Source organism: Cetorhinus maximus, chromosome 11, assembly GCF_964194155.1.
Source record: "Cetorhinus maximus chromosome 11, sCetMax3.hap1.1, whole genome shotgun sequence".
In the NCBI taxonomy this organism is placed as follows: Eukaryota; Metazoa; Chordata; class Chondrichthyes; order Lamniformes; family Cetorhinidae; genus Cetorhinus; species Cetorhinus maximus.
The window spans coordinates 127,131,055-127,143,473 of record NC_135889.1 but is presented as its reverse complement, the minus strand read 5'-3'; the positions used below and the strand labels follow the sequence as shown (position 1 = coordinate 127,143,473).

Below are 12,419 nucleotides of genomic sequence, written 5' to 3'. Positions count from 1 at the left end.
CTGACACGCACTGACTACAAACGCACTCTTAACTGTTCCCTAAAGGTCCCTGAGATGCAATCGGAATTAGGATATCTCTGTTTCATTTACACAGCCCTCAGTGCAGATTTCCTGGAGATAATTTTTTTCAAACACGCAGTAGGTCCTTGGTTCAAAGGGATGGGAATGGGACCTGTTGGGTCTCACTCGGACGCGCGATTCAATGTTTCAACCAACGTGGCTTTACTGCTCCCTGTCTGTCACTGTGACACAGCACAGAAACCAATTCCTGCTGTGCAGAGATGCTGCTGACTGTGCTTAGTTTCAGTTGTCTGACCATGGAATTCCAGCAGATATTGGAAAGGGAAACATTGGACGAAATAGCACCAATTGGAGCGAGAAGAGAGAACATTCAGGCTATCTTCAAGGCCATTGTAGCAGCGGGACTCAGTTACAACTCAGTGTCAGAAAGTAGGAGCTGTGGGTTTCAGACCCCTCCAGAAATTTCAGCACATAACCAGCTCATCACTCGCTGTGCAGTGCAGAGGGAGTGCCGCACTGTCAGAGGGTCAGTACTGAGTGAGTGCTGCACTGTCAGAGGGTCAGTACTGAGGGAGTGCTGCACTGTCAGAGGGTCAGTACTGAGGGAGTGCTGCACTGTCAGAGGGTCAGTACTGAGGGAGTGCTGCACTGTCAGAGGGTCAGTACTGAGGGAGTGCTGCACTGTCAGAGGGTCAGTACTGAGGGAGTGCTGCACTGTCAGAGGGTCAGTACTGAGGGAGTGCCGCACTGTCAGAGGGTCAATACTGAGGGAATGCTGCACTGTCAGAGGGTCAGTACTGAGGGAGTGCCGCACTGTCAGATGGTCAGTACTGAGGGAGTGCCGCACTGTCAGAGGGTCAGTACTGAGGGAGTGCCGCACTGTCAGAGGGTCAGTACTGAGGGAGTGCCGCACTGTCAGAGGGTCAGTACTGAGGGAGTGCCGCACTGTCAGAGGGTCAGTACTGAGGGAGTGCCGCACTGTCAGAGGGTCAGTACTGAGGGAGTGCCGCACTGTCAGAGTGTCAGTACTGAGGGAGTGCTGCACTGTCAGAGGGTCAGTACTGAGGGAGTGCTGCACTGTCAGAGGGTCAGTACTGAGGGAGTGCTGCACTGTCAGAGGGTCAGTACTGAGGGAGTGCTGCACTGTCAGATAGTCAGTACTGAGGGAGTGCTGCACTGTCAGAGGGTCAGTACTGAGGGAGTGCTGCACTGTCAGAGTGTCAGTACTGAGGGAGTGCTGCACTGTCAGAGGGTCAGTACTGAGGGAGTGCTGCACTGTCAGAGGGTCAGTACTGAGGGAGTGCTGCACTGTCAGAGGGTCAGTACTGAGGGAGTGCTGCACTGTCAGAGGGTCAGTACTGAGGGAGTGCTGCACTGTCAGAGGGTCAGTACTGAGGGAGTGCTGCACTGTCAGAGGGTCAGTACTGAGGGAGTGCTGCACTGTCAGAGGGTCAGTACTGACGTGTGGATTGGAGTCGAGTCTCGAGGAAATGAAGCCACAGATGAGGGTTTCAGCAGCAGATGAGCTGAGACCAGGTGGAGTCGGACATGGTTCTGGAGGTGGAATAGGCAGTGAAAACACTGATGTGGATGTGAGATCGGAACTCACCTCATGGTTAAATGTGACACTGAGGCTGTGAGCAGGTGATTTAATCTCCAACTGTTTCCAGGGAGATGGGAGTCCATAGTTAGGAAACAGGGTTTGGAGCTGGGATGGTAAAGAATGTCTTCAGTCTTTCCAATATTTAATTTGAAGCAATTTCCACTCTCCAGTACTGGATGTTGGATAAGCAGTCTGATAATTTATCAACAGTGAGGAATGGAGAGAGGCGGTAGTGAGATAGAGCTGGGTGTCATCAGTGTACATGTAAAAACTAATGCCCTGCCGTAGGATGATGTCACCGAGGGGCCCGAGTAGATGAGAAATAGGAGGGGCCAAGGATCAATCTCTGGGGGACACCAGAGGTAACGGTGTGGGAACAGAAACCATTGCGGGTGATTCTCTAACTATGATCAGATCGGTAAGAATGGAAGCAGGTGAGGGCAGCCCCACACAGCTGGACGACAGTGGAGAGGTGTTGGAGGAGGATGGTGTGGTCAAACCGGGTCAGAGGCTGCAGACAGGTCAAGAGGGACGAGGAGGGAAAGTTTACCTTTGTCACAGTCACTGAGGATCTCACTGGTGACTTTGATACAAGGTGTTTGGTGCTGTTTCTGGAGGAATTCAAGCATGGTGTTCCGGGTGAGATCGGAACAGATATGGGACATGACAATATACTCAGGGTATTTGTAAAGGAGAGGGAGGTTGTAAAAGGGACAGTTGATTGTGAGTAAAAGAACAATCAAGGTCAATGTGCTCTATTTTATTCTTGTACGCAGCTGATTTATTCAGCGAATGGGCCCTTTAAATTCCTTTGCATGTTGCAACTGTTCAGTAAGTGAAACACCTCTGCACTGCCGTCCACCTTTATCATGGACAGTGGCTCCAAGGGAACATTGGTCAGAGGTTCGGTTTTGGGACAGAGTGCCAGTGTGGGCAGATTTGAAGCAGTGGGACAATGGATGAACAGAGACAAGGGAAGTCCTAAAGTGCCTCGGAGAGAAGGAAGTGTGGTGAATGCTGTTGTTTGGGAAATATGGCAACCAACTTGGACACAGCAAGATCCCATCAGCAGCGATGTGGAAATGACCCGATCATCTCTTCTGGTAATGTTCGACAAGGGGTAGCTATTGGCCCATTCCTCTGTTATTCTTCCAATAGTAGGGCCATATTTTGACATCACATCCAAACAGTGCAGCAGTCCCTCAGTACTGACCCTCTGACAGTGCAACACTCCCTCAGTACTGACCCTCTAACAGTGCAGCACTCCCTCAGTACTGACCCTCTGACAATGCAGCACTCCCTCAGTACTGACCCTCTGACAGTGCAGCACTCCCTCAGTACTGACCCTCTGACAGTGCGGCACTCCCTCAGTACTGACCCTCTGACAGTGCCGCACTCCCTCAGCACTGACCCTCTGACAGTGCAGCATTCCCTCAGCACTGACCCTCTGACAGTGCAGCACTCCCTCAGTACTGACCCTCTGACAGTGCAGCACTGCCTCAGTACTGATCCTCTGACAGTGCAGCACTCCCTCAGTACTGACCCTCTGACAGTGCAGCACTGCCTCAGTACTGATCCTCTGACAGTGCAGCACTCCCTCAGTACTGACCCTCTGATATCATAACTTATAAAAAATCTTGCCGAGCATGTCATCCATTGTGAGGTACCCTCACTGTCTCCTGCCTGTCTCAGCATTTATTGCTTGCACAGGTGCCGCTGCTGGTGGGACATTGTTCTAGGTTCAAGGTCCACTCCAGAAACGCAATGCACGCTAACACTGCAGTGCAGTACTGAGGGAGTGCTACACTGCTGCAGGGACCGAGGTTTGGGTGTGACGTGAAGCAAAAGGCCTCACCGGACCCTCACGTGGAAGGAGAAGATCCCAGGGTTGCTGTTTGAAGAATATTGGGCAGTGCTCCCCAGAACTTGGTGCCAACATTTGTCCTTCACTCAACACCCATCAACCAGAGTATCTGGTCATTATCTCACTGTGGTTAGTGGGATCTTGCTCTGTGAACAATGACTGTTTAAGCTGCTGATGTTACAACAGTCACTACACTTAAAAAAACACTTTGTTGGCTGTAAAACCTCTTTCGGATGTTCAGAGGCTGCAATAGGTGTGACAGGAATACAGCATCTTTCTTCATTTCTGACTGTGTCAGTTCTATTTGTTTAACTTGCATTCACAAGTGTGAAGCCCTTCACTTGGAATCTTGGCTCTGTGCTTTGTTCCCTGAATGAAACAGCAGAGAATTTCCTCCCTTCCTCTGCCTGTTCCGTGGGAATTATTTAGACAAGACAGAGGTGCTTCCACACAGCCAGTTCCCGCTGTGCTCTGGGAGCCTGTGGTCAGGGGTTTAGGGAGCAGGACTGTTTGTCCGGGTGCTCGAGATGGGGAACAAGTGACCCCCTTCCACAGCTGCTAAAGCCGTGGAGAGCAGGCACGCCTGCCCTCATCGATCCCCGACGTCACAGCAAGACAGCCGGAGTGCAGGAAGCAATCATTCATTCATACAGCGGCCCGCAGGACAATGTGAGCAGAGGGTGGTGCTTCATCACAGTCACTGGGGAAAGACCAACAAACAGGAACCGCATTTACATCACTCAAATCTTCTTCGACCACAATTGGGAGAGAAAGTGCGTCAGAAAGTAAAAATAGAATCAGTCAGCTGCCGTGTGTGTCTACAAGGCTCCTCATTTTCCCACTCCCTTGTTTTGCTGTTATCCTTCATTCTGTCAGCCAGTTGGTGACTATTTTCTCCGTGTGCTCCAGGTCACAGTTTCTGGATAATCCTGCGCCAGAGACTTCCGAGAAAATTCCTAAACAGTAACACGAGGAAGAACAGAGGTCACAGTATGAACAGTCAGGAACCACACACGCGAACAGAAATCTCCCTCTACACTGTCCCCATCAAACACTCCCAGGACAGGTACAGCACGGGGTTAGATACAGAGTAAAGCTCCCTCTACACTGTCCCCATCAAACACTCCCAGGACAGGTACAGCACGGGGTTAGATACAGAGTAAAGCTCCCTCTACACTGTCCCCATCAAACACTCCCAGGACAGGTACAGCACGGGGTTAGATACAGAGTAAAGCTCCCTCTACACTGTCCCCATCAAACACTCCCAGGACAGGTACAGCACGGGGTTAGATACAGAGTAAAGCTCCCTCTACACTGTCCCCATCAAACACTCCCAGGACAGGAACAGCACGGGGTTAGATACAGAGTAAAGCTCCCTCTACACTGTCCCCATCAAACACTCCCAGGACAGGTACAGCACGGGGTTAGATACAGAGTAAAGCTCCCTCTACACTGTCCCCATCAAACACTCCCAGGACAGTACAACACAGGGTTCACAGAATCACACAGTGCAGAAGAGGCCCTTCGGCCCATTGAGTCTGCACCGACACGTGAGAAACACCTGACCTACCTCCCTAATACCATTTACCAGCACTTGGCCCATAGCCTTGAATGTTATGACGTGCCAAGTGCTCATCCAGGTACTTTTTAAAGGATGTGAGGCAACCCGCCTCCACCACCCTCCCAGGCAGCACATTCCAGACCGTCACCACCCTCTGGGTAAAAAGGTTTTTCCTCACATTCCCCCTAAACCTCCTGCCCCTCAACTTGAACTTATGCCCCCTTGTGACTGACCCTTCAACTAAGGGAAACAGCTGCTTCCTATCCACCCTGTCCATGCCCCTCATAATCTTGTACACCTCGATCAGATCACCCCTTAGTCTTCTCTGCTCCAACGAAAACAACCCAAGTCTATCTAACCTCTCTTCATAACTTAAATGTTTCATCCCAGGCAACATCCTGGTGAATCTCCTCTGCACCCCCTCCAGTGCAATCACATCCTTCCTATAATGTGGCGACCAGAACTGCACACAGTACTCCAGCTGTGGCCTCACCAAGGTACTATACAACTCCAACATGATCTCCTTACTTTTGTAATCTATGCCTCGATTGATAAAGGCAAGTGTCCCATATGCCTTTTTCACCACCCCACTAACATGCCCCTCTGCCTTCAGAGATCTATGGACACACACGCCAAGGTCCCTTTGTTCCTCAGAACTTCCTAGTGTCATGCCGTTCATTGAATACTTCCTTGTCAAATTACTCCTTCCAAAGTGTATCACCTCACACTTTTCAGGGTTAAATTCCATCTGCCACTTATCTGCCCATCTGACCATCCCATCTATATCTTCCTGTAGCCCAAGACACTCAACCTCACTGTTAACCACCTGGCCAATCTTTGTGTCATCCGCAAACTTACTAATCCTGCCCCCCACATAGTCATCTATGTCGTTTATATAAATGACAAATAATAGGGGACTGAGTACAGATCCCTGTGGTACGCCACTGGACACTGGCTTCCAGTCACTAAAGCATCCTTCTGTCATCACCCTCTGTCTCCTATAACTAAGCCAATGTTGAATCCAAGATTACAGTTAGATACAGTAAAGTTGAGTCAGAACCATCCTGGATGATCATTTCTAACGTGAAGTGAATTTTTATCTGTACTGAAGGAATGACATTTAGAATGAATCAGTGCTTCTGAGAATGGGACAAAATTGCCAAGCCCAGAGTGAGAGAGGGAACTAACCATTATTTGAGGGATGGTTTCAGTTAGAAACAGAAACTGATGGTTTCTAACTAAAACCATTCCTCATGGAATAGAAGAGAGACATCATGCAACAAATGTGTGGTCTATTGACAGGGTGGTCCAATTGACGCTCTGCTTAAGATCATCCCCAGGATTAACATTCATTGGTCTTGGTCACCAAGGGAGATAATCTAAAACTTTTTAATAATTCACTCATTGGATGTGGGTGTCGCTGGCCGGGCCAGCATTTATTACCCATCCCTAATTGCCCTGGTTCAGAGAGCATTTTAAGATTCAACCTGATTGCTGTGGATCTGGGGTTACCTGTTGACCAGACCGGGTAAGAACAGCAGGTTCCCTTCCCTGAAGGACACTAGTGAACCAGTTGGGTTTTTACAACAATCAGCAATGGTTTCATGGTCACCGTCAGACATTTAATTCCAGATTTTGATTGAATTCAAATTCCACCATCTGCTATGGCAAGATTCGGATCCGGGTCACTGGAGATTTACCCTGGGTTTCTGGTTTATTCATCCAGCAACAATAACACCACGCCATAGCCCCTGAGAGGGTCAGTACTGAGGGAGTACTGCACTGTCAGAGGGTCAGTACTGAGGGAGTGCTGCACTGTCAGAGGGTCAGTACTGAGGGTGTGCTGCACTATCAGAGGGTCAGTACTGAGGGAGTGCTGCACTGTCAGAGGGTCAGTACTGAGGGAGTGCTGCACTGTCAGAGGGTCAGTACTGAGGGAGTGCTGCACTGTCAGAGGGTCAGTACTGAGGGAGTGCTGCACTGTCAGAGGGACAGTACTGAGGGATTGCTGCACTGTCATAGGGTTAGTACTGAGGGTGTGCTGCACTGTCAGAGGGTCAGTACTGAGGGAGTACTGCACTGTCAAAGGGTCAGTACTGAGGGAATGCTGCACTGTCAGAGGGTCAGTACTGAGGGAGTGCTGCACTGTCAGAGGGTCAGTACTGAGGGAGTGCTGCACTGTCGGAGGGTCAGTACTGAGGGAGTGCTGCACTGTCAGAGGGTCAGTACTGAGGGAGTGCTGCACTGCCAGAGGGTCAGTACTGAGGGAGTACTGCACTGTCAGAGGGTCAGTACTGAGGGAGTACTGCACTGTCAGAGGGTCAGTACTGAGGGAGTACTGCACTGTCGGAGGGTCAGTACTGAGGGAGTGCTGCACGGTCGGAGGGTCAGTACTGAGGGAGTGCTGCACTGTCGGAGGGTCAGTACTGAGGGAGTGCTGCACTGTCAGAGGGTCAGTACTGAGGGAGTGCTGCACTGCCAGAGGGTCAGTACCGAGGGAGTGCTGCACTGTCAATGGGTCAGTACTGAGGGAGTGCTGCACTGTCAGAGGGTCAGTACTGAGGGAGTGCTGCACTGTCAGAGGGTCAGTACTGAGGGAGTGCTGCATTGTTGGAGGGTTAGTACTGAGGGCGTGCTGCTCTGTTAGAGGGTCAGTACTGCGGGAGTGCTGCACTGTAAGAGGGTCAGTACTGAGGGAGTGCTGCACTGTCAGAGGGTCAGTACTGAGGGAGTGCTGCACTGTCAGAGGGTTAGTACTGAGGGAGTGCTGCACTGTCAGAGGGTCAGTACTGAGGGAGTGCTGCACTGTCAGAGGGTCAGTACTGAGGGAGTGCTGCACTGTCAGAGGGTTAGTACTGAGGGAGTGCTGCACTGTCAGAGGGTTAGTACTGAGGGAGTGCTGCACTGTCAGAGGGTCAGTACTGAGGGAGTGCTGCACTGTCAGAGGGTCAGTACTGAGGGAGTGCTGCACGGTCAGAGGGTCAGTACTGAGGGAGTGCTGCACTGTCAGAGGGTCAGTACTGAGGGAGTGCTGCACTGTCAAAGGGTCAGTACTGGGGGTGTGCTGCACTGTCAGAGGGTCAGTACTGAGGGAGTGCTGCACTGTCAGAGGGTCAGTACTGAGGGAGTGCTGCACTGTCAGAGGGTCAGTACTGAGGGAGTGCTGCACTGTCAGAGGGTCAGTACTGAGGGAGTGCTGCACTGTCAGAGGGTCAGTACTGAGGGATTGCTGCACTGTCAGAGGGTTAGTACTGAGGGTGTGCTGCACTGTCAGAGGGTCAGTACTGAGGGAGTACTGCACTGTCAGAGGGTCAGTACTGAGGGAGTACTGCACAGTCGGAGGGTCAGTACTGAGGGAGTGCTGCACTGTCGGAGGGTCAGTACTGAGGGAGTGCTGCACTGTCGGAGGGTCAGTACTGAGGGAGTGCTGCACTGTCGGAGGGTCAGTACTGAGGGAGTGCTGCACTGTCGGAGGGTCAGTACTGAGGGAGTGCTGCACTGCCAGAGGGTCAGTACTGAGGGAGTACTGCACTGTCAGAGGGTCAGTACTGAGGGAGTACTGCACTGTCAGAGGGTCAGAACTGAGGGAGTACTGCACTGTCGGAGAGTCAGTACTGAGGGAGTGCTGCACTGTCGGAGGGTCAGTACTGAGGGAGTGCTGCACTGTCGGAGGGTCAGTACTGAGGGAGTGCCGCACTGTCAGAGGGTCAGTACTGAGGGAGTGCTGCACTGCCAGAGGGTCAGTACCGAGGGTGTGCTGCACTGTCAAAGGGTCAGTACTGAGGGAGTGCTGCACTGTCAGAGGGTCAGTACTGAGGGAGTGCTGCATTGTTGGAGAGTTAGTACTGAGGGAGTGCTGCACTGTCAGAGGGTCAGTACTGAGGGAGTGCTGCACTGTCAGAGGGTCAGTACTGAGGGAGTGCTGCACTGTCAGAGGGTCAGTACCGAGGGAATGCTGCACTGTCAGTGGGTCAGTACCGAGGGAGTGCTGCACTGTCAGAGGGTCAGTACTGAGGGAGTGCTGCACTGTCAGAGGGTCAGTACTGAGGGAGTGCTGCACTGTCAGAGGGTCAGTACTGAGGGAGTACTGCACTGTCAGAGGGTCAGTACCGAGGGAGTGCTGCACTGTCAAAGGGTCAGTACTGAGGGAGTGCTGCACTGTCAGAGGGTCAGTACTGAGGGAGTGCTGCATTGTTGGAGGGTTAGTACTGAGGGAGTGCTGCACTGTCAGAGGGTCAGTACTGAGGGAGTGCTGCACTGTCAGAGGGTCAGTACCGAGGGAGTGCTGCACTGTCAGAGGGTCAGTACTGAGGGAGTGCTGCACTGTCAGAGGGTCAGTACTGAGGGGGTGCTGCACTTTCAGAGGGTTAGTACCGAGGGAGTGCTGCACTGTCAGAGGGTCAGTACTGAGGGAGTGCTGCACTGTCAGAGGGTCAGTACTGAGGGAGTGCTGCACTGTCAGAAGTGCTATCTTCCATCTGAGACATTAAACTGAAATTCCAAACTCGTTCTCAGGTGGATGTTAAAGATTCCAAGCAGCTATTGGAGAAATAGCAGTTGAGTTCTCCCTGACATGCTGGGAAACACTCATCCCACAATCAACAGCAGCAGGAACATGTTATCAGTTCATTAATCTCATTAGTTTTTTGAGAACCATCTGTGTGCAAATTGGCAGAAACATAATGTACTTGGCTGTTCTAGAGAAAGTAACTCATTTGCATCACAGAGAAATTCTTGTTGAATATCTTTACACATCTTAATTTAAGTTCCCTTTTAAATGAAAAGCAGGTGTGTTTTACTGTAAAGGTTTAAAAACCATTTATGTTTTGCCAACTGTTGCAATCAGAAGAGTCAGTGAAAGGCTCACCTCCTGTCCCACTCCTCATCTCACCGCACACATGTTTGAAGAGGAGATATTTGCCAGTTGGGTGAGTGTTTAACTGTTTGGGTGTTGTGATTGGAAACGGACAGACAGGCACGTTCCCTTCTGTGTTTTGAAAGAAAAATGATTGTACTTAACCCTGTTGAAGTAAAATTATAAAAACCTTCCAACTCTCGCACACCCTCACTCTCTCTCACTCACTCATACCCTCACTCACTCACACTCTCACCCTCGCACACCCTCACTCACTCTCACTCACTCACACTCTCACCCTCGCACACCCTCACTCTCACTCACACACTCTCACCCTCGCACACCCTCACTCACTCTCACTCACTCACACTCTCACCCTCGCACACCCTCACTCACTCTCACTCACTCACACTCTCACCCTCGCACACTCTCACACACCCTCACTCACTCACACCCTCACTCACTCACTCTCGCCCTCGCACACCCTCACTCACTCTCACTGATTCACACCCTCACTCACTCTCACTCACACACACACTCACACACCCTCACTGACTCTCACACTCACACACACTCACCCTCACACACCCTCACACCCTCACTGACTCTCACTCACACACACTCACACATCCTCACTGACTCTCACACTCACACACACTCACCCTCACACACCCTCACACCCTCACTGACTCTCACTCACACACACTCTCACCCTCACACACCCTCACTCACACACTCTCACCCTCACACACCCTCACACCCTCACTGACTCTCACACACCCTCACTCTCACACACCCTCACTGACTCTCACACTCTCACACACTCACAAACCCTCACTCTCACACACCCTCACTGACTCTCACACTCACACACACTCACCCTCACACACCCTCACTGACTCTCACTCACACACACTCTCACCCTCACACACCCTCACACCCTCACTGACTCTCACACACCCTCACTCTCACACACCCTCACTGACTCTCACACTCACACACACTCACCCTCACACACCCTCACTGACTCTCACTCACACACACTCTCACCCTCACACACCCTCACTCACTCACACACTCATCCTCACACACCCTCACTCACTCACACACTCACCCTCACACACTCTCACACCCTCACTGACTCTCACACTCTCACACACTCACACACCCTCACTCACTCACACTCTCACCCTCGCACACTCTCACACACTCACACACCCTCACTTACTCTCACTCACACACACTCTCACTGACTCTCACTCACACACACCCTCACTGACTCTCACTCACACACCCTCACTGACTCTCACTCACACACACTCTCACTGACTCTCACTCACACACCCTCACTGACTCTCACTCACACACAGTTTCTCACCCTCGCACACTCTCACACACTTTCACTCACTCACTCACTCTCTCACTCACTCACTCTCTCACTCACTAACTCTGACTCTGTCACTCTCTCACTCACACACACTCTCAGACATACACTCTCTCACTCCCACACTCACTCACAAACATACACTCTCACACACACATTCGCTCTTACTCGCACACACACACACACACACAGTCTCTCATACTCTCACTCACACCAACACTCTCACAAACAGACACACACACACATACTCACACTCACTCACTCACCCACACACACACTTTCGCTCACACACTCTCACTCACACATTCTCTTGCTCACACACACTCTCACGCACTCTCACTCACTCACAAACTCTCACTCACACACACTCTCTTATTCACACATGCTCATTCACTCGCACTCTCACTCACACACACTCTCACACACTCACTCTCTCACTCAGTCACACTCTCTCATTCACAAACTCTCACTCACACTCACTCTCTCATTCACACTCACTCTCTCACTCACACACACACTCTCTCCTATATACACACACACTCTCACTCACTCACTCAGTCGCGCACTGTCTCTCACCCAGTCACTTACACACACACACTCTCACTCACTCACTCTCTCGCTCATTCACACATCTCTCACTCATGCACGCTTTCACTCACACACTCTCACTCACACAGGCACATTCTCACTTGCATACTCTCTCACTCATACACTCTCTCACACATACATACTCTCACTCACTAACACACACTCTCACTCATGCACTCTCACTCACACACTCTCGCACTCATATACTCTCTCACTCACGCACTCATTCACACTCATTCACTCACACACACACACACACTCACTCGCTCTCACTCACAAACACACTCTCACTCACGCACATTTACTCACACACACACACAGTCTCTCACTCATGCAAACACTCATACACACACATTCACACACACACTCTCTCACACACACATACTCTCACACACACACTGACACACTTACACACTCACTTAGTCACACTCACACACACAAGCACTCTCTCACTCACACACATAGACACACACAGTCTCTCACTCACATACATGCATACGCACACACACACACTGTCAAACACACACACACAATCAAACATAC

General features: G+C 51.0%; 1 protein-coding gene across 1 annotated transcript in view; it reads left to right on the top strand.

The window, feature by feature from the left end:
• The window catches only part of LOC144686231 (SPRY domain-containing protein 3-like), a 1,189,784-nt gene that overhangs the window by 287,525 nt on the left and 889,840 nt on the right, over window positions 1-12,419 (top strand). The gene's annotated exons all lie outside the window — the stretch shown is intronic.